At 52.8% G+C, this 19,381-nt stretch overlaps 1 non-coding gene across 1 annotated transcript; it reads right to left on the reverse strand.

Annotated features, from left to right (window-relative positions):
* Positions 1 to 18,950: 18,950 nt before the first annotated feature.
* On the reverse strand, positions 18,951 to 19,022 carry TRNAE-CUC (transfer RNA glutamic acid (anticodon CUC)). Its single transcript has one exon. It is a non-coding gene; the product is annotated as a tRNA-Glu (tRNA).
* Positions 19,023 to 19,381: the final 359 nt, after the last annotated feature.

The raw sequence follows: 19,381 nt of genomic DNA on the forward strand, positions 1-19,381 counted from the left end.
ACTGCACACCCCTGCACACCCTCCCGGCATGCACACTCACTGCATGCCACCGTGAACACCGAGCCATTGCAGGGCCACCCACACTGCACACCCCTGCACACCCTCCCGGCATGCACACTCACTGCATGCCACCGTGAACACCGAGCCATTGCAGGGCCACCCACACTGCACACCCCTGCACACCCTCCCGGCATGCACACTCACTGCATGCCACCGTGAACACCGAGCCATTGCAGGGCCACCCACACTGCACACCCCTGCACACCCTCCCGGCATGCACACTCACTGCATGCCACCGTGAACACCGAGCCATTGCAGGGCCACCCACACTGCACACCCCTGCACACCCTCCCGGCATGCACACTCACTGCATGCCACCGTGAACACCGAGCCATTGCAGGGCCACCCACACTGCACACCCCTGCACACCCTCCCGGCATGCACACTCACTGCATGCCACCGTGAACACCGAGCCATTGCAGGGCCACCCACACTGCACACCCCTGCACACCCTCCCGGCATGCATACTCACTGCATGCCACCGTGAACACCGAGCCATTGCAGGGCCACCCACACTGCACACCCCTGCACACCCTCCCGGCATGCACACTCACTGCACAATGCGGCACATACCACCCCGCGGCACTGCACAAACACACACACTGCCAAGCACAACATGAACATCCACCAGGTGGCACTGCATGCACACCCACCGCAAGGCACCGCACCCGTCCCCATACTATCCTGCACACACATGGCATGGCACTGCATGCACCCACAGAGATAGCCCTGTGTGCGCACACCGCACTGCACCCTACACACAAATGGTACTGCACGCACTGCAATCAACCCCCACTTCACAACGCTGCAAACGCACACAGAGATGGCCCATTGCACTGTGCACGTGCACACACACACACACACACGTTGTGCAACCCTCCTGCATGGCACTGTGGGTGTGCCAAACCCTTCACTGTACACAACCACACTGCATTTTAGTGATCAATGGCTCCATGTCTAGTTGGCAGCCGGTGTCAAGTGGAGTGCCCCAAGGGTCGGTCCTGGGGCCGGTTTTGTTCAATATCTTCATAAATGATCTGGAGGATGGTGTAGATTGCACTCTCAGCAAATTTGCGGATGATACTAAACTGGGAGGAGTGGTAGATACGCTGGAGGGGAGGGATAGGATACAGAAGGACCTAGACAAATTAGAGGATTGGGCCCAAAGAAATCTGATGAGGTTCAACAAGGACAAGTGCAGAGACCTGCACTTAGGACGGAAGAATCCAATGCACAGCTACAGACTAGGGACCGAATGGCTAGGCAGCAGTTCTGCGGAAAAGGACCTAGGGGTGACAGTGGACGAGAAGCTGGATATGAGTCAGCAGTGTGCCCTTGTTGCCAAGGCGGCCAATGGCATTTTGGGATGTATAAGTAGGGGCATTGCGAGCAGATGGAGGGACGTGATCGTTCCCCTCTATTCGACATTGGTGAGGCCTCATCTGGAGTACTGTGTCCAGTTTTGGGCCCCACACTACAAGAAGAATGTGGAAAAATTAGAAAGAGTCCGGCGAAGGGCAACAAAAATGATTAGGGGACTGGAACACATGAGTTATGAGGAGAGGCTGAGGGAGCTGGGATTGTTTAGCCTGCAGAAGAGAAGAATGAGGGGGGATTTGATAGCTGCTTTCAACTACCTGAAAGGGGGTTCCAAAGAGGATGGATCTAGACTGTTCTCAGTGGTAGCGGATGACAGAACGAGGAGTAATGGTCTCAAGTTGCAGTGGGGGAGGTTTAGATTGGATATTAGGAAAAACTTTTTCACTAGGAGGGTGGTGAAACACTGGAATGCGTTACCTAGGGAGGTGGTAGAATCTCCTTCCTTAGAGGTTTTTAAGGTCAGGCTTGACAAAGCTCTGGCTGGGATGATTTAGTGGGGGATTGGTCCTGCTTTGAGCAGGGGGTTGGACTAGATGACCTTCTGGGGTCCCTTCCAACCCTGATATTCTATGATTCTAGGGCAGGGCAGGGCAGGGCAGGGCACCTGGTGGTATGGGGCCCCATATGCTAATTGCACCTTCTCCTCTCTTGGGAATATCAGAGCTAATTTTCATAGAATCATAGAATCATAGAATATCAGGGTTGGAAGGGACCCCAGAAGGTCATCTAGTCCAACCCCCTGCTCAAAGCAGGACCAATCCCCAGTTAAATCATCCCAGCCAGGGCTTTGTCATTTTTGATTCTATTAGGAGTCTAGTTACAGGCTGCTGAGCTGAATGCACTTTGGGCCCATGGTGCACCAGCACCAAGGCTCCCCTACTACGAGCTGAAATCACTGAGAGCTGAGAGCTGAGTGTTGTGTAAAGTGGGGGGCTGAAGATAAGTTGCAGAGCAGTTCATGGGACAGCTGGAGCGGCTCATGGGGGGCGGAGCTGGCAGAGCAGAACGATTCGTGGGACAGCTGGTAGAATGGAGCGGAGCGGAGCGGAGCCCCATGGAGAGGTGGGGCAATCGGCTTCGGATCATGTAAGGTGCCCCTTAAACTCTTCCCCCCCCCCATTTCCACCCAGGTTGGGAGGGAAAACTCTGCAGATAAACTTTCAAACTCTGGGGCTGCCCTGACCAGGGGCAGAGACTTTTGGGTTGTTGGACTTTTGGGACTTTGGGTGACTTTTTGGGTTGCTGGACTCAAGAACCAAAGGGAAAGGACAAGGCCCAATTTGCTTGGGGTGGGTTTTTTGCTCATGTTGTGTTATGAATCCTGTTGGTGGTGTTTCCCCAACATAATGCCACATTGCTTCTCTCTGTTATTAAAACGCTTTTGCTACACTCAGACTCTGTGCTTGGGAGAGGAGAAGTATTGCCTCTTAGAGGCACCCAGTCGGGGTGGTATATATTTGTCCCAGGTCACTGGATGGGGGCTTGAGCCGGTTTTGCATTGTGTTATTGGAATGGAACCCCTAGATACTGAACTCGGTCCTTGTTGCTGCCAACTTTGATGGGCAGAAGGGTTACACTGAGAAAGCAGGACCATCAGCGAGTTATCTTAAGTGCCTATACACAAATGCAAGAAGCCTGGGAAACAAGCACGGAGAACTGGAAGTCCTGGCACAGTCAAGGAATTATGATGTGATTGGAATAACAGAGACTTGGTGGGATAACTCACATGATTAGAGTACAGTCATGGATGGACACAAACTGTTCAGGAAGGAGAGGCAGGGCAGAAAAGGTGGGGGAGTTGCACTGTATGTAAGAGAGCAGTATGACTGCTCAGAGCTCCAGTATGAAACTGCAGAAAAACCTGAGAGTCTCTGGATTAAGTTTAGAAGTGTGAGCAACAAGGGTGATGTCGTGGTGGGAGTCTGCTATAGACCACCAGACCAGGGGCAGAGCTCTTCTTGACCTGCTGCTCGCAAACCAGGAAGAATTAGTAGGGGAAGCAAAAGTGGATGGGAACCTGGCAGGCAGTGACCATAAGATGGTTGAGTTCAGGATTCTGACACAAGGAAGAAAGGAAAGCAGCAGAATATGGACCCTGGACTTCAGAAAAGCAGACTTTGACTCCCTCCAGGAACGGATGGGCAGGATCCCCTGGGAGAATAACATGAGGGGGAAAGGAGTCCAGGAGAGCTGGCTGTATTTTAAAGAATCTTATTGAGGTTACAGGAACAAACCATCCCAATGTGTAGAAAGAATAGTAAATATGGCAGGCGACCAGCTTGGCTTAACAGTGAAATCCTTAAAAAGAAAAGGAGTACTTGTGGCACCTTAGAGACTAACCAATTTATTTGAGCATGAGCTTTCGTGAGCTACAGCTCACTTCAGCTCCGATGAAGTGAGCTGTAGCTCACGAAAGCTCATGCTCAAATAAATTGGTTAGTCTCTAAGGTGCCACAAGTCCTCCTTTTCTTTTTGCGAATACAGACTAACACGGCTGTTACTCTGAAACCAGTGAAATCCTTGCTGATCTTAAACACAAAAACGAAGCTTACAAGAAGTGGAAGATTGGACAAATGACCAGGGAGGAGTATAAAAATATTGCTCAGGCATGCAGGAGTAAAATCAGGAAGGCCAAATGACAATTGGAGTTGCAGCTAGCAAGAGATGTTAAGAGTAACAAGAAGGATATTAGGAAAAACTTTTTCACTAAGAGGGTGGTGAAACACTGGAATGCGTTACCTAGGGAGGTGGTAGAATCTCCTTCCTTTGAGGTTTTAAGGTCAGGCTTGACAAAGCCCTGGCTGGGATGATTTAGTTGGGGATTGGTCCTGCTTTAAGCAGGAGTTGGACTAGATGACTTCCTGAGGTCCCTTCCAGCCCTGATATTCTATGATTCTGTGTGATATGGCGGTGAAAAAATTTAATGCAGTCTTGGGATGCATCAGGAGAGGTATTTCCAGTAGGGATAAGGAGGTTTTAGTACCGTTATACAAGGCACTGGTGAGACCTCACCTGGAATGCTGTGTGCAGTTCTGGTCTCCCATGTTTAAGAAGGATGAATTCACACTGGAACAGGTACAGAGAAGAGCAACTAGGATGATCCGAGGAATGGAAAACCTGTCTTATGAAAGGAGACTCAAAGAGCTTGGCTTGTTTAGCCTAACCAAAAGAAGGCTGAGGGAAGGTATGATTGCTCTTTATAAATATATCAGAGGGATAAATACCAGGGAGGGAGAAGAATTATTTAAGATCAGTACCAATGTGGACACAAGAACAAATGGATATAAACTGGCCATCAGGAAGTTTAGACTTGAAATTAGACGAAGGTTTCTAACCATCAGAGGAGTGAAGTTCTGGAACAGCCTTCCAAGGGGAGCAGTGGGGGCAAAAGACATATCTGGCTTCAAGACTCAGCTTGATAAGTTTATGGAAGGGATGGTATGATGGGATAGCCTAATTTTGGCATTTAATTGATCTTCAACTATTAGCAGTAGATATGCCCAATGGATGTTAGATGGGGTGGGATCTGAGTTACTACAGAGAATTCTTTCCTGGGTGTCTGGCTGGTAAGTCTTGCCCACATGCTCAGGGTTTAACTGATCACCATATTTGGGGTCAGGAAAGAATTTTCCTCCAGGGCAGATTGACAGAGGCCCTGAGGGTTTTTCACTTTCCTCTGCAGCGTGGGGCACGGGTCACTTGCTGGAGGATTCTCTGCACCTCAAATTCTTTAAACCACAATTTGAGGACTTCAGTAACTCAGACATAGGTTAAAGGTTTGTTACAGGAGTGGGTGGGTGAGATTCTGTGGCCTGCATTGTGCAGGAGGTCAGACTAGACGATCATGATGATTCCTTCTGACCTTAAAGTCTATGAGTCTATGAGCAGGGAGGATGACGACTGCTGGCACTGGGGGAGCCCTGGCCACTTTCAGGATTCCCCAAAGAGAAGAGGCATTGGTGACAGGTTGGGTCACAGAGACCCCCTGGGACTGCCACCTGATGTGCTGGGACTGCCTCTAAGCCCATTTTCCCTGGCAGCCTGGGACTCCGACACCCTGCCTGGCTGTGCCAGACACACTAGCCTGATACAAACAGAGACCCAGGTCTGAACCATGTTCCCCAAAAACCGCAGGCTTAACTGAAAACAGCTTAAGAAGTGCTCCTGTCTCCAACACCCAGATACCCAGTTCCCAGTGGGGTCCAAACCCCAAATAAATCCATTTTATTCTGTATAAAACTTATACAGGGCAAACTCATAGAGGGTGAACAATTTATAACACTGATAGAGAGATATTCACAGCTGTTTGTTCCCCCAGGAATTAATTATTTGCTCTGGGTTAATTAATAAGTAAAAAGCGATTTTATTAAATACAGAAAGTAGGATTTAAGTAGTTCCAAGTAGTAACTGACAGAACAAAGTGAATTACTAAGCAAAATAAAATAAAACACACAAGTCTAAGCCTAATACAGTAGGAAACTAAATGCAGGTAAATCTCGCCCTCAGAGATGTTCCAATAAGCTTCTTTTACAGACTAGATTCCTTCCTAGTCTGGGTCCAGCAATCACTGACACCCCCGTAGTTACTATCCTTTGTTCCAGTTTCTTTCAGGTATCTCTTTGGGGTGGAGAGGCTATCTTCTGAGCCATCTGAAGACAAAATGGAGGTGTTTTCAGGACCTTATATAGTCTTTCTCTTGTGCGACATCACAGCCACAAGATGGGGTCTCTAGCCACCTGGGCAAGTCACATGTCTATGTCTACACTCTCCTTACAGTATGTATGATAACACCCATTTTTTCATGTTCTGTGTGTACATAAATCTCCTCACTATATTTTCCACTGAATGCATCCGATGAAGTGAGCTGTAGCTCACGAAAGCTTATGCTCAAATAAATTGGTTAGTCTCTAAGGTACCACTAGTACTCCTTTTCTTTTTATGTCTATGAATGATTCAGCTTTTTGAAGGCCAACACCATTGTTTACATGTTAGTTTGAATGTTCCCAGGAGAGATCAGATGTGGACTGGCGTCTCCCAAAGTCCATTGTTAGTTAAGTACTCTCAATTACTTCAATAACCCCTTCACACTATGTTGACCAAATCTGTCTTATGTGCTCCCTACAGCAAACACTTTAAATACAAGCATAGAGCCAACACTCATAATTTCAGATATAAAAATGATACATGTATAAAAATAGGATGAATATATTCAGTGGATCATAACCTTTGCAAAGATATGTTACATGGCATATCTAGCATAAAACATATTCCAGTTATGTCATATTTACACTCATAACCATATTTCTATAAAGCATTATGGGATGCAACTTCACAGTGTTCGGGGCAGAGAAACTGAAGAGGGCAGGAGATCAGGGCTCACCCACTGCCCCATAACACTGGGGCTCAAGGGAGGAGGTGGGAATTGCTGGCGCAGTAGAGTTGGGAACTACCTGGAAGGAGCAATTAGAGATGTCTGGTGCTGGCTTCTCCTGGACTCAGGTGCCCAAATGGCCCTTGCACGTAGCAGATTGTGGAAGCAAGCTACAGCTGAGAGTCTCTGAGTGCAGTCCTCACCTCTGTCAGTTAGCTGCCAAAATAAATTTGTTAGTCTCTAAGGCCACAAGTACTCCCTAGAAGAGAGGTGATTGCCCCAGGCAGATTGAAGGGCTGGGGCTGTGAATATGAGGAGGGCCTGTATGAGCCCAATCCTTCAAGTAGGCAGGAGCTCCAGTCCTGGTGGGACACTCGATTGGCAGGAGCCAATGGGGCAAAGTGGAGGGAGCCAACATGTCAGTGGAGCCATGGGCCACTTATCCCAGGATGGTGACTGGCACATTTGAGATGGGTGCGTCGGTCATGCAGGAAGCTCCCAAAACTGAGACCCCAGCTGATATGGGGGAGTTGAGACTGGACCAGGGTCAAGGTTGCAAACGACTGGGAAGAAAGGCCCAGAGGGGGGCGGAGAAGTTGGGACTTGAGAATAAGTTAAACCAACACAGTCTGGAGCTGTAGAGGTGCGAGCAGAACAGGAAGTTGTGTTCAAATGCGCAGATGGACTTACTCATGGCATCCTAGATCCCTTTGACCAGGATCTAGGATGCACCAGGGCAACGAACCAATGGATTAACCCTGAAAATGCCAGACCTAACAACAAGGACCGTGAAGTGTCATAGAATCATAGAATCATAGACCCATAGAATATTAGGGTTGGAAGAGACTTCAGGAGGTCATCTAGTCCAATCCCCTGCTCAAAGCAGGACCAACCCCAACTAAATCATCCCAGCCAGGGCTTTGTCAAGCTGGGCCTTAAAAACCTCTCAGGATGGAGATTCCACCACCTTCCTAGGTAACCCATTCCAGTGCTTCACCACCCTCCTAGTGAAATAGTTTTTCCTACTATCCAACCTAGACGACGCCTGCTGCAACTGGAGACCATTGCTTCTTGTTCTGTCATCTGCCACCACTGAGAAGAGCTGAGCTCCATCCTCTTTGGAACCCCCCTTCAGGGAGTTGAAGGCTGATATTGAATCCCCCATCACTCTTCTCTTCTGCAGATTAAATAAGCCCAGTCCCCTCAGCCTCTCCTCGTAAGTCATGTGCCCCAGCCCCCTAATTATTTTTGTTGCCCTCTGCTGGACTCTCTCCAATTTATCCACATCACTTCTGTAGCGGGGGGACCAAAACTGGACACAATACTCCAGGTGTGGCCTTACCAGTGCTGAATAGAGGGAAATAATCACTTCCCTCGATCTGCTGGCAATGCTCCTACTAATTCAGCCCAATATGCTATTGGCCTTCTTGGCAACAAGGGCCCACTGCTGACTCATATCCAGCTTCTCGTCCACTGTAATCCCCAGGTCCTTTTCTGCAGAACTGCTGCTTCGCCAGTTGGTCCCCAGCCTGTAGCGGTGTATGGGATTCTTCCTTCCTAAGTGCAGGACTTTGCATTTGTCTTTGATGAACCTCATCAGATTTCTTTTGGCTCAATCCTCCAATTTGTCTAGGTCACTCTGGACCCTATGTACCTCTCCCCACAGCTTAGTGTCATCTGCGAATTTGCCTAGGGTGCAATCCGTCCCATCATCCAGATCATTAATAAAGATGTTGAACAAAAGCAGTCCGAGGACCGGCCCCTGGGGAACTCTGCTTGATACTAGCTGCCAACTAGACATCGAGCTGTTGTTCACTACCTGTTGAGCCCGACAATCTAGCCAGCTTTCTATCCACCATTCATCCTCAGCAGGAGTTCAAGCAACAGCTGTGAGATGTAGGTGAGAGGGGCTATTAGGCCCTCTTTGAGCCCGTGGGCTGCCTGTGATGGGGCGCGTTCACTTCTTGTGAGCACCTCCTGTTGGGTTGGTGCAAACCTGCACTCTCTCTTTCACAGTGCCCCCGTCGGCTGCTGCCCTTGTCCAGTTTTCAGTGGCTCATCCCTCCGGCCAAGTCACACAAAATCTAAAATGGTGTCTCTGGCCCTCTCTCTGGGCTCAGGTCTCAGCCCCTCCTGGGATAGCATTAAGTCCGTCCCCTGCCCACGTATGGAGCAGTGCCCCAGGGCTTTCTCCCTGGAGACTTTGTCCTCAGCGGTTCTCACTGACCCAGTGCTGCAGCCGGGCCACCTCTCATATTCTGTCCCGTTCCAGGGAGCGTCCCCTCTCTAGGGTCTTCAGCCCCATCCTTCAGCCCTTTAAATTCTAGACCCTTACTTGGACTTCTAAACAACACTTGTCCCCTTTTTGGGGCTTTGGCCATTTTCCCAGTGGCCAGTGTGGGAGGACCTGGGCCCACCCACTAGTCCGGGTCCTGACCCAGGGACCCTGCAATTAGCTGTCACGTGCTGCTTCCTTTAATAATTGCTATTGGTATTCCCTGGGCCACTTCCCACACAGCCCCTTCCTCTTCACCCTGGCCCCAGGGCTGAAGTTCTTCCTCACGGAATGCCAGTGCCAGCAAACCCGTCTTCTGGTTTTCCCTTGAGTTCCAGCCACCAGCAAGGAGCCCCTTCCTTGCTCCTCCAGTCCCTGCCAGGAGCTGATCATTCTGCTCAGGCCCTGCAGCTCTTTTAAACTGAGCCTACTGGGCTCTGATTGGCTGCTTCCCGGTGGCCTTCCTAGGCAGGCCTTTTCTGGGGCAGGGTGTGGTAGGACCACAAGGCCTCCAGCAGGACAACAAGGCCTCAAAGGGCCCAGTACATCCCCTCACACTGCCCCCGTGGTGTTGGTGCCGAAAACATGTGGAGACGGGTGGGACTGCATGGATTATCGCAGACAGAATGATGTCCCTGTTAAAGAGGCCTATCTCATGCCCAGGCTGCAGACACATTGGATCCCCTGGCTAGCGCCCCACGGCTGCCCACCCTTGGCCTGGCCAGTGGGGACTGGCAAATGGTGCATCCAGACGACATAGCTGAAACAGCTTCCTGCCCCAAGCAAGGACTTGCCAGGTGCAAGGTGGTGCCATTTGGTCCCTGTAACACGTCTGGTACGTTCCAAAGGCTCGTGGACATCTTGATAGCAGACTGGCAGGGGACATCCTGACCAGGGGACCTGGATGCAGGGGTGACAGGAAGGCAGGAGGGGCTGGTACGGCCTACCAGCCCCTCCCGCCTTACTTGAAACTGCTGCCGCAGCAGTGCTTTATCATTGCTGCCCTTTTGCCCTGCCAATGGGGGTGGGGGCAAAAGGAGCAGCTCCCCGGGAGCCCTGGGCGGCGTGGGCCAGGCAGCGTGGAAGGGCTGGCTGGGGAACACTGATCCCCAGCCCGCCCCTTCCAGGAGGGCCAGAGCCGGCCCCCGTACCGGTAAGTTTTCAGTTGTACTTACACCCCTGCCTGGATGACACCATTTTGAAGAACACCCGCAGAAGTGTCAAGGAGTGTCAAGATGCCTTCCCGGAGCTGAAGCAGCGGCTGATGGCAGCTCCCATCCTAGCATATCCACACCCGCAGCCGCCTTTCCTGCTGGACACGGACACAAGTGAGGTCGTCGCTGGGGTGTTTTGTGGTAGGCCGTGCTCACCGAGCCCAGGACGGCAAGAAGGAGCTGCTCACTGTGGTGATCGTCACCAAACGTTTCCAGCACGTCCCTCTAGGCAGACAAGTCACACTGAGGACAGCTCACTGTTCTCTCTGCGGGCTGCACAATTCCCACCCACCGAAAGGGCCGTGAGCCAGATGGTTGGCACCGTTGGCTCAGTCTGACTACCAGACTGCACAGCGCCCAGGGAAGCAACACCAGGCTGCCAGAGCCCCGCCCGGGAGGGCTGATTTGAGAGGAGCTGCACCAGAGGCTGAGGTGCTGGAAGTGCTGGCATTCTCCACAGGGGGCCAGCCAGGGGGGTAACACTCAGAGGGTCAGAAAAGGCCAGTGGGTCAGTTTCCCATCCCCATTTCGGCCCATTGGTCTGTGCCCATTCCCTTGCCTACCGTTCTGTTATATAAATGGTTGCAAAACTCCTCAGTGTCTAATTGGGTTTTGTGTCAGGAATTTCCAGACCCACATAAGCAAAAGGGGCAGATGCCCGACCTGGAGAGGAAGAGGTGCAAGCCTGTTACCTTGGGACATCTACCAGCACCTGTGTCCAACTCAGCGGGTGTTTGGCACGATAGAGACCGGCCCCAATAAAACACCCCCCTGCAATTCACCCCACAACCCTCACCAGTGCACTTTTAATGCCCTCTCACAGGAGGCAGGGGTGAGTTTGTGTCCCCTTCGTATGTTGGCTGACTGGGGGTGGGTTGGGATCAGTGCGGCCCTAGGGCTGCCCTAATATCACTGCTTGCATTGGCTCCCTATGGCACTGCCTGGCAGCCAAGAATATCAGGAGCGCAGAGAGCTCTGCCCACACGCCCTCCTGCCCAGGGCCCCAGACATGCCCATGTCCTGTGCAGGAGTGGCCTACTTGCCAGACCCTTTATGCCAGAACCTGACTGCCAGTCCCTGTGGTGACACTGCACCCCCACTCCCACAGGTCACAGCACCGGCCCAGCTCTGGGCTGTCCCCTTGCCCTCGCTGTCTGTCCCTCCCACCACCAGGGCTGCTTGGCACTAAGGGGATAGGAAGGGCATGCAGGGCTGCAGTGTCCAGATGTGGGAACTGGCTGCACTGTTTATTAAAGCTGGGCCCAGACCAGAGCACTGGACCTGCCCTGCCCCGCAAACTTCAAACTTTGGGGAACTTTGGATCTGGTTCTAGCTCCACAGTCCAGATCTAACTCCACTAGGGACCGAACTGGAGACGCTGATCGGATGTCAGACTCCTCCCGACTGCGGGGCCAGAATCACAACCAAACTTTCCATTTTGGGGCCATTGCTGCTCTGTAGGGCCCCGGGCTAGCCTGCTACAGGGCAGTTCCCCTGGGGAAACAGCTGGCACTTTGATCCAGAGCCAGGAGCTTTAGCAAAACCATAGCCAGAGAGACAGGCAGATCATCTGGCTGAAACACCCACTGGTTCCTGACTCATCTCTAAATCACTGTCCTTTTACGTCCATTTAGGTTTAATTAAATGAATATTGTCTCCCGTACTGGCCAACACTGTTCCCTCTAAGCTGTGCATGTGTGTGCTTGCACACAGATCCTAAACCCCATGCACACAGATCCTAAACCCCTAAACCCCCGTGTGAAACACCGCGTGCACAAACATTTCCACAGAAGCACAATAATTTGCACAGAAGAAATTTTTTGCGCACACGGCTTGTCAAAAATTAGAGGGAACATTGCTGGCCAATGGTCATATAATTGCCTGGAAGAAAAGGCTCTGAGCTTTCCTTTTTGTTCTCACCCTCAATGACCCCGTGTTAATACCCACCTGTCCCTGGAGAGCTCATCAGCGCCACCCTTGCGAAGGCCAGAGGGGTTACCTCTGCTTCACCGCCAGCCCTGGGGCTGAAGGGACATTGTGCAATGCTCTCCCTGGCCAGCAGTGCACTGAGCTAGGCCCAGGCTGGCTGGCTGGCCCCCAGACAGATCGATTAGTAGAAACATATTCACTGAAGATTAACAACCAAACAAGGAATGAAACAGCTGCTGAGTCTCAATGAATGTGGTTTTAATCATCAACTGCTATTACTATGCTAACAAATAATTCCCTGGTTAAATCGACACGTGTTGCCCGACTGCTGCTGACTGCGCCCCCGGAATCCCAGGTGAGCAAAGTCCTGGTGCACGACACGCCCGCTGTGTGCAGGTCGAATGCACCTGGTGCATAGCACTGCTGGACGCTCCAGGCCAGACCTGTCAGAATACACCTGCGGGCTCCTGAACTGGCCGCACATCCCAGTGGAACGGACCTGCCGTGCTGCCCAGTATGTCCTGTTCTGCACTGATCCGATGGAACCATGACGGTCCCCAGACCCAAGTCTGTGCAGCCAGCCCATTGGGAGTTACCTCCCAGGGCAGTTTGCAGCTGACCCTGCTCTAAGCTGTGTTTGGGGGCGAGGGGTTCTGGCCCCATCCCCACCCGCACCTGCCCCTGGAAGTGCCCAGGTTGGGAAGCTCTTTGGATTGGATGTGTTTGCGAGGCCCCCTTTCCCACCTGGCCCAGGGAGATGCCGCAGAATAACTCAGCCCTCATCTGTCTGCACCACCCAACTCCTTTCCTGCTGGCAGCAGGGAACGGAGCTCCTGGCCTCAGCAGGAAGGCCCCTAATCCTGCTTCAAGCCCCTGGGATGTTCAGGGCATTTCAGCAGCAACTCACCTTGGGAGTGGGGGTGTCCCTCAGTCAGCCCAAAAGTGCAGTCATTAGGAGCAGCCAAACTTTGCTTTTCTCGGGGGGCTGGGGGGCTTTGGGTTCAAATTCAGACCCTGAGGAGGCCATGACTAGGGACACCTGGACCTGCCAGCTTGGGAAACAGTTTCTGGGGAGTGGCTCCCCAAAAGACCCATGTCATGTCCTTGGGGTGAGGGTGGAATGAAATCTTGTGCATGGGAGGGACTCCCCAGTGGGGGGAGGCAGGTAAGCACAAGAGTGGGCCAGTTGTTGTCCACACCCACTGGCGGTAGGGCAAGGAGTGAGAGGCTTAATCTGCAGCCAGGGAGAGTTAGGTGAGCTAGTAGGAAAAGCTTTCTGACTCTAAGGACAGTTGAGCCCTGGACCAGGCTCCGCAGGGCAGTGGGGAGTCCCCATCACTGCAGGTGTGTAAGAACAGGCTGGACAAACCCCCGTCAGGGAAGGGCCAAGAGGTTTACTTTGTCCTGCCTCAGTGCAGGGAGCTGGACACGCTGCCCTCTGGAGATCCCTTCCAGCCCCACATCTCTGTCAGCAGGAAGCCTGAAACAAGGGCTCAAAGAGGTGTAAATGGCCTCCTTCACCTCAGCTTAGCTGGCGTCATTGTTAACCATTTCATTGCTGTTCAGAGCAGGCGAGAAAGGAGGAGGAGGAGGAGCAAGCCCTGAAGATCTGCACCATCTACAAAGAGGTGAGTTGGCTCAGTGTCGCAGGGAGCTGGGGCGGGTATGTCCTGCCAAGCACACATGCTCCTCAGTGTGGGCAGGAGGAACAGGGTGACACAAGCCAGAGAAGCTTTCCAGGCAATCACGGGTTTGAAGCCTCAAACCTGCATATCTGCATATCTGCTGCAGAGGTCTGAGCTTCCCCTGCCTAGCGGGGAAAGGGGAGGGGTAAATCCACAGGCAGTCTCCAGACGGATTTGGGGAGACGGGTAGGGCCAGCCCTGATTTGCGGGGTCCTGGGCAAAGGGACCATCCATTTCAGACCAGGTTCCCTGCAACACCCATAACTACTGCCCCACCCCTACCTCCCGTGGCTGCCTCCTGACTGCCTAAGATTCACCCAGGCTGTAGGGACTGCCTGTGTGTGAGGCTCTGCACGCACCCTAACCCCTGGATGCCCTGCCCCCCAGGGCAATGCCCCGCCTGAGCTAGGTGCCCAGGCTCTAGGGTGACCAGATGGCCCGATTTTATAGGGACAGTCCCGATATTCAGGGCTTTTTCTTATATAGGCGCCTATTGCCCCCACCTCCTGTCCCAGTTTTTCACACTTTCTGTCTGGTCTCCCTACTAGGCTCCCCACCCACTGTGTAGGGCAAGGTAGGGACGACGCTCCCCAGGGGTCTCCAGGCTTGTGAGCACCTCGCTCCCATCTGCCCTTAGCGTGAAGAAGCCTTAGCTGGGCCTGCCGGGGTCAGCTCCCCAGCTCCCCCAGCCACAGGCAACACAAGCCCTGCCCGCTAGGCCTCGCAGGCCCTGCCGTCTCTCTCCAGGTTAGCGATAGACACGGCCCACCCCCTAGCCCGCCCTGGAGTATCCAGCCCCTGGCCCATTGGAGACTCACAGTAGTCACAGATTCCGGGCTCCCGGAGAAGCCGTGCACCCCTGCTTATCACTTTCACTCCAGCTCGGTCCTTTGCTTCACGCAGGGCACTTAGATACGTCTATAGTGGAAACAGGGAGACGTTTATCGAACAAAGGGCAGAGGTTCAAATGACAGCACATAGCCGTATTGGAAAAAAATACATATCAAATAAAATCAACCCGCATTCTAGAGCCTAGGCTTGCTTAACTGCCACTTTCCTGCCTTCCCGAGCAATGCTCACCCGAAGTGTTACAGCCGGGCCAGGCTGGGGTCTCCCGTTCACAAGACAGCCTTGCTATCACTGGCCTCCTTGGTGAATGACCCAGGGATGGGTGCAGCCCCAGATATACCCCAACAATCCACTGTCTTTAGCCGGTTTCAGAGTAGCAGCCGTATTAGTCTGTATCCGCAAAAAGAAAAGGAGGACTTGTGGCACCTTAGGGACTAACCAATTTATCTGAGCATCAGCTTTCGTGAGCTACAGCTCACTGCATCTTTAGCAGTGACCGGATTCCGTCCTGTTGTTTATTTCTTCCTGACAATTTCCTCTCTTGAAGATTTCACAATCTCTTCATCAGCATTTGGCTGAGTGTGCAACCAGGCGTCCACTGGGAGACACGCAACACCCACTACACACACAGCCAGACGGGAATAAATGCCTGTTCCTGCCTGCTTAAAAAGAACCTGCCCAAGACAAGTCAACCCCACCCTCCCGCCGCCCCATCACTGGCTGGAAGAACAGCATTTCCAGTATAGACACATCACTCCTGCAATATGAGCTGTATATGCGTTTCACCGTGACTGTGACGACTTCTGGCTCCCCGTGCCCCCCTTCAGTGAAGTGCTATCCGACCCAGGGCCCTTTGCCAGTCGGCACCCAGTGGGCCTGGGTCATGCGAGGCAACTACGACCGGGATTCTCAGAAGCGAGCCAGCTGGGCAGGGGTGAATTGCTGAGGAGAGGGGTGAGGCTTAAACCCCAATCCTCAAAGGTATTTCCCGTTGATCTGGACCTTCAGTACTTCACTGATGGGCTGGAGGGTGGCGCCTCCCTCTGCTTGGGATTCTCCATCCTTAACCCCCTCCTGCAACTCCTCTGGGCTCTCCCAGCTGAGCCCCAGCCTTTGTAAGAACTGGGAGAGAGATCGAGCCCTGCCCCGGACCACTCCCGGCATGTGGGAGACCTAGGGCTTGGCTACACTTGCAGATGTAGAGCGCTTTGAGTTAAACCCGCCTTGGGGGAGCGCAGCAGGGAAGCGCTGCAGTCTGTCCACACGGACAGGAACAAGCGCACCGGTGTGGCCACATTTGCAGCACTTGCAGTGGCATCGGGAGCGGTGCATTGTGGGCAGCCATCCCCCAGAGCACCTCTTCCCATTCGGGTGCTGTGGCTTATGGGAAGGGGGCAGGGGGTGCAGGGCACTCTGGGTCCTGTCCCAACGCCCCGTGATGCATCGGTTCGCATCCCAGCAATCCCTGGGCTTCCGTCCACATTTGGCGCCATCTGTCAACGTTTTTGCGCTGCGCGCTGTCTTCCCTTTCGGTCTGCGGGAATGGAGCCCGAACGGCGGAGGAGTCTGCTGACGAGTCTCGCCAGCACGTCACGTTTGGCGGTCGAGTTACTCCTTACGATCCAAAGTGACCGTGAGGAGTCCGACGATGATATCGACTCGAGTAACGCTTGTGGCATTCACGGACATGCTCACCGCCGTGGAACGCTGCTTTTGGGCTCAGGAACAAGCACTGAGCAGTGGGATCACATCATCAGGCACATCTGGGATAATGGGCAGTGGCTGCAGAACCTTCAGCTGAGAAAAGGCACTTTCATGGGACTGTGTGAGGAGCTCGCCCCCGCCCTGCGGCGCAAGGACACAAGATTGAGAGCTGCCCTGAGGGTGGAGAAGCGGGTGGCTGTTGCAATCTGGAAGCTGGCAACTCCAGACAGCTACTGATCAGTCGCTAACCAGTTTGGAGTGGGGAAGTTGACCGTCGGAATCATGTTGATGCAAATTTGCAGGGCCATTAATCACATCCTGCTCAGAAGAACCGTGACTCTGGGTAATGTGCATGAAATGGGTTTCCCTAACTGCGGAGGGGCGATAGATGGCACACATATTCCAATTCCGGCACCAGCCCACCTAGCCTCCGAGTACGTTAATCGGAAGGGGTATTTCTCTATGGTCTCCAGGCGCTTGTGGATCACCGTGGGCGTTTCATTGACATTAACGCAGGCTGGCCCGGAAAGGTGCATGACGCACGCATCTTTCGGAACACTGGCCTGTTCAGGAAGCTGCAAGATGGGACTTTCTTCCCAGACCAGAAGATCACCGTAGGGGAAATCGAAATGCCCATTGTGATCCTTGGAGACCTTGCTTACACTTTAATGCCATGGCTCATGAAACCCTACACAGGGAGCCTTGACAGCACCAAGGAGCGGTTCAACAACAGGCTGAGCCAGTGCAGAATGACTGTGGAGTGTGCTTTTGGCCATTTAAAGGGCCGCTGGCGCTCTCTGTATGGGAAGCTGGACCTGGCCGATGACAGCATCCCCGCGGTTATATCTGTGTGCTGTACCCTCCATAACATTTGTGAAGGGAAGGGTGAAAGCTTCACTCAGGAATGGAACTTGAAAGTTCAACACCTGGAGGCTGAATTTGAACAGCCAGAGAGCAGGGCTATTAGAGGAGCCCAGCGCGGGGCTGCAAGAATTAGGGATGCCTCGAGGGAGCAATTTGAGCCTGAAAGCCACCAGTAATGTCTGGTGCCCTGCACGGGCGTGAAGTGCAGTGGTTCCAATGTTAGTAGGAATCTGTGTTTGCTACACTGACTTGTGGTGCCTGTTGCTTTCCTGGGCTAAGTATCTTTTACTTTATGCAATAATAAAGAATGTTTTTAAAGCCAAAAAATCCATTTTTTGAAAAGAAAATCCATTTATTGAAAAGAAACACGACCGCTTGGGAAACAGAAAGGGCAAGGGGGTGGGGTGGGGAACGGTACAATCACAGATTTGCGTATGTCCTGTTCTCATACTCAGCCTTCCTGCCTGGAGTGCTGTGCAACGAGTGCTGCACTTCGGGCTGGCTCTACTGCCTGGTGACGGGGGCTGAGTGCAGTGGGCAGTTTGCAGGGCTGGGTGGTGAAGCTACCGGTGTTGGAGGCAGCTGGTGGCGGTAAGAACCGAGATGTTGGGGAAAGTGGGTTGGAGGTGACATGGGGGCACAAGGGAAGGAGTTTTGGGACAAGGGCGGCGGGGGTGGGGGGTCGGTGCTCTGCCTGCTGGCTACGAGCGCCTGGATCGGGTCCGCTTGGTGCTCCATTATGCTTATCAGCCGATCCGTGCTTTGCTGCCGGAGAACCGCGCTTTTGTGCCGGCGTGCCGCATTCTGCTGGCGGATCCTCCTCTCACTGTCCCGCGAGTCCGGGACTTTTCAATTTTCATGACTTGAATGCTGCATTACTTCAAGCAACATGTCTTCCTTGCTTCTACGTGGCCTCTTTCTGATTCTTTGAGTCTTTCGGCCGGTGATAACACGGAGGGCTGAGATCTCAAGGTTGCATCTGTAAAGGCAAAAGGCAACACTTGACAGAGGCAGCAGTGTTCACAGCAGACAGAGCAACGATTCCCCCGTACTTAAGGGCAAGCACAGTCTACACAATAGCATAATTTGCCCATCCCAAAGCAAGCGCACATAACCCACAGGAGCCCCCAAATGGTGAGTAAGCACAGGGGCAAGGGGGACTGATTGCCCTCTGGGTTACTGTGCCTTGGGGAGAGCCCCTACACTGAACACGGTCCCCACATTTTCCACAGGAGTCCGTCCTGGAAGGTTTCAGAGTAGCAGCCGTGTTAGTCTGTATTCGCAAAAAGAAAAGGAGGACTTGTGGCACCTTAGAGACTAACCAATTTATTTGAGCATGAGCTTTCGTGAGCTACAGCTCACTTCATCTTATGCTCAAATAAATTGGTTAGTCTCTAAGGTGCCACAAGTCCTCCTTTTCTTTTTGTAACTTGCAAGTGGAGCCAAGCCCCTAGTTTGCAGTCCGTGCTCTGCCTGATTGGGATCAGAGCCTTTAATCCAGGTCTCCTAGCCCCAGGGCATGCCTTGAGCTGCAGGGTATTCATAGAATCATAGAAACTCAGGGGGTCATCTAGTCCAATCCCCTGCTCAAAGCAGGACCAATCCCCAAAAGGAATTCCTTCCCTGACTGGGAATCGAACCCAGGCCGTGGCGGTGAGAGCGCCAAATCCTAACCACTAGACCACCAGGGAGGTGATAGCCTAGGGCAGGGCTCTGCCAAGCTCTCCTGCTGAAGTCATTCCACCTTGTACAAATAATTAGTGAGTCTTTGGAGCAGAGAGAGTGCAAATGAGGGGCTGTATCACCGGGGCTCAGGGCTGTGGCTGGAATGTGGGTTCCAATCCCTGCTCCAAATCAGGCAAAGTGGGGTAGCCCATGCCTGCTCCCAGCTGCCTTTTGTGGGGGCTGGATGCGCTCAGAGCTCAGGCTCCACTGGCGAGATAGCCGGGGGACAGGACACCCAGTGTGAGAACCCTGCTCCCCTGGGGGCTCCAGGCAGCTCCTTAGCTGCGGGGTTGGCCAGCAGCTGAGCTTAAATGTTCGACGTAGG

This window comes from Lepidochelys kempii, chromosome 27, assembly GCF_965140265.1.
Source record: "Lepidochelys kempii isolate rLepKem1 chromosome 27, rLepKem1.hap2, whole genome shotgun sequence".
In the NCBI taxonomy this organism is placed as follows: domain Eukaryota; kingdom Metazoa; phylum Chordata; order Testudines; family Cheloniidae; genus Lepidochelys; species Lepidochelys kempii.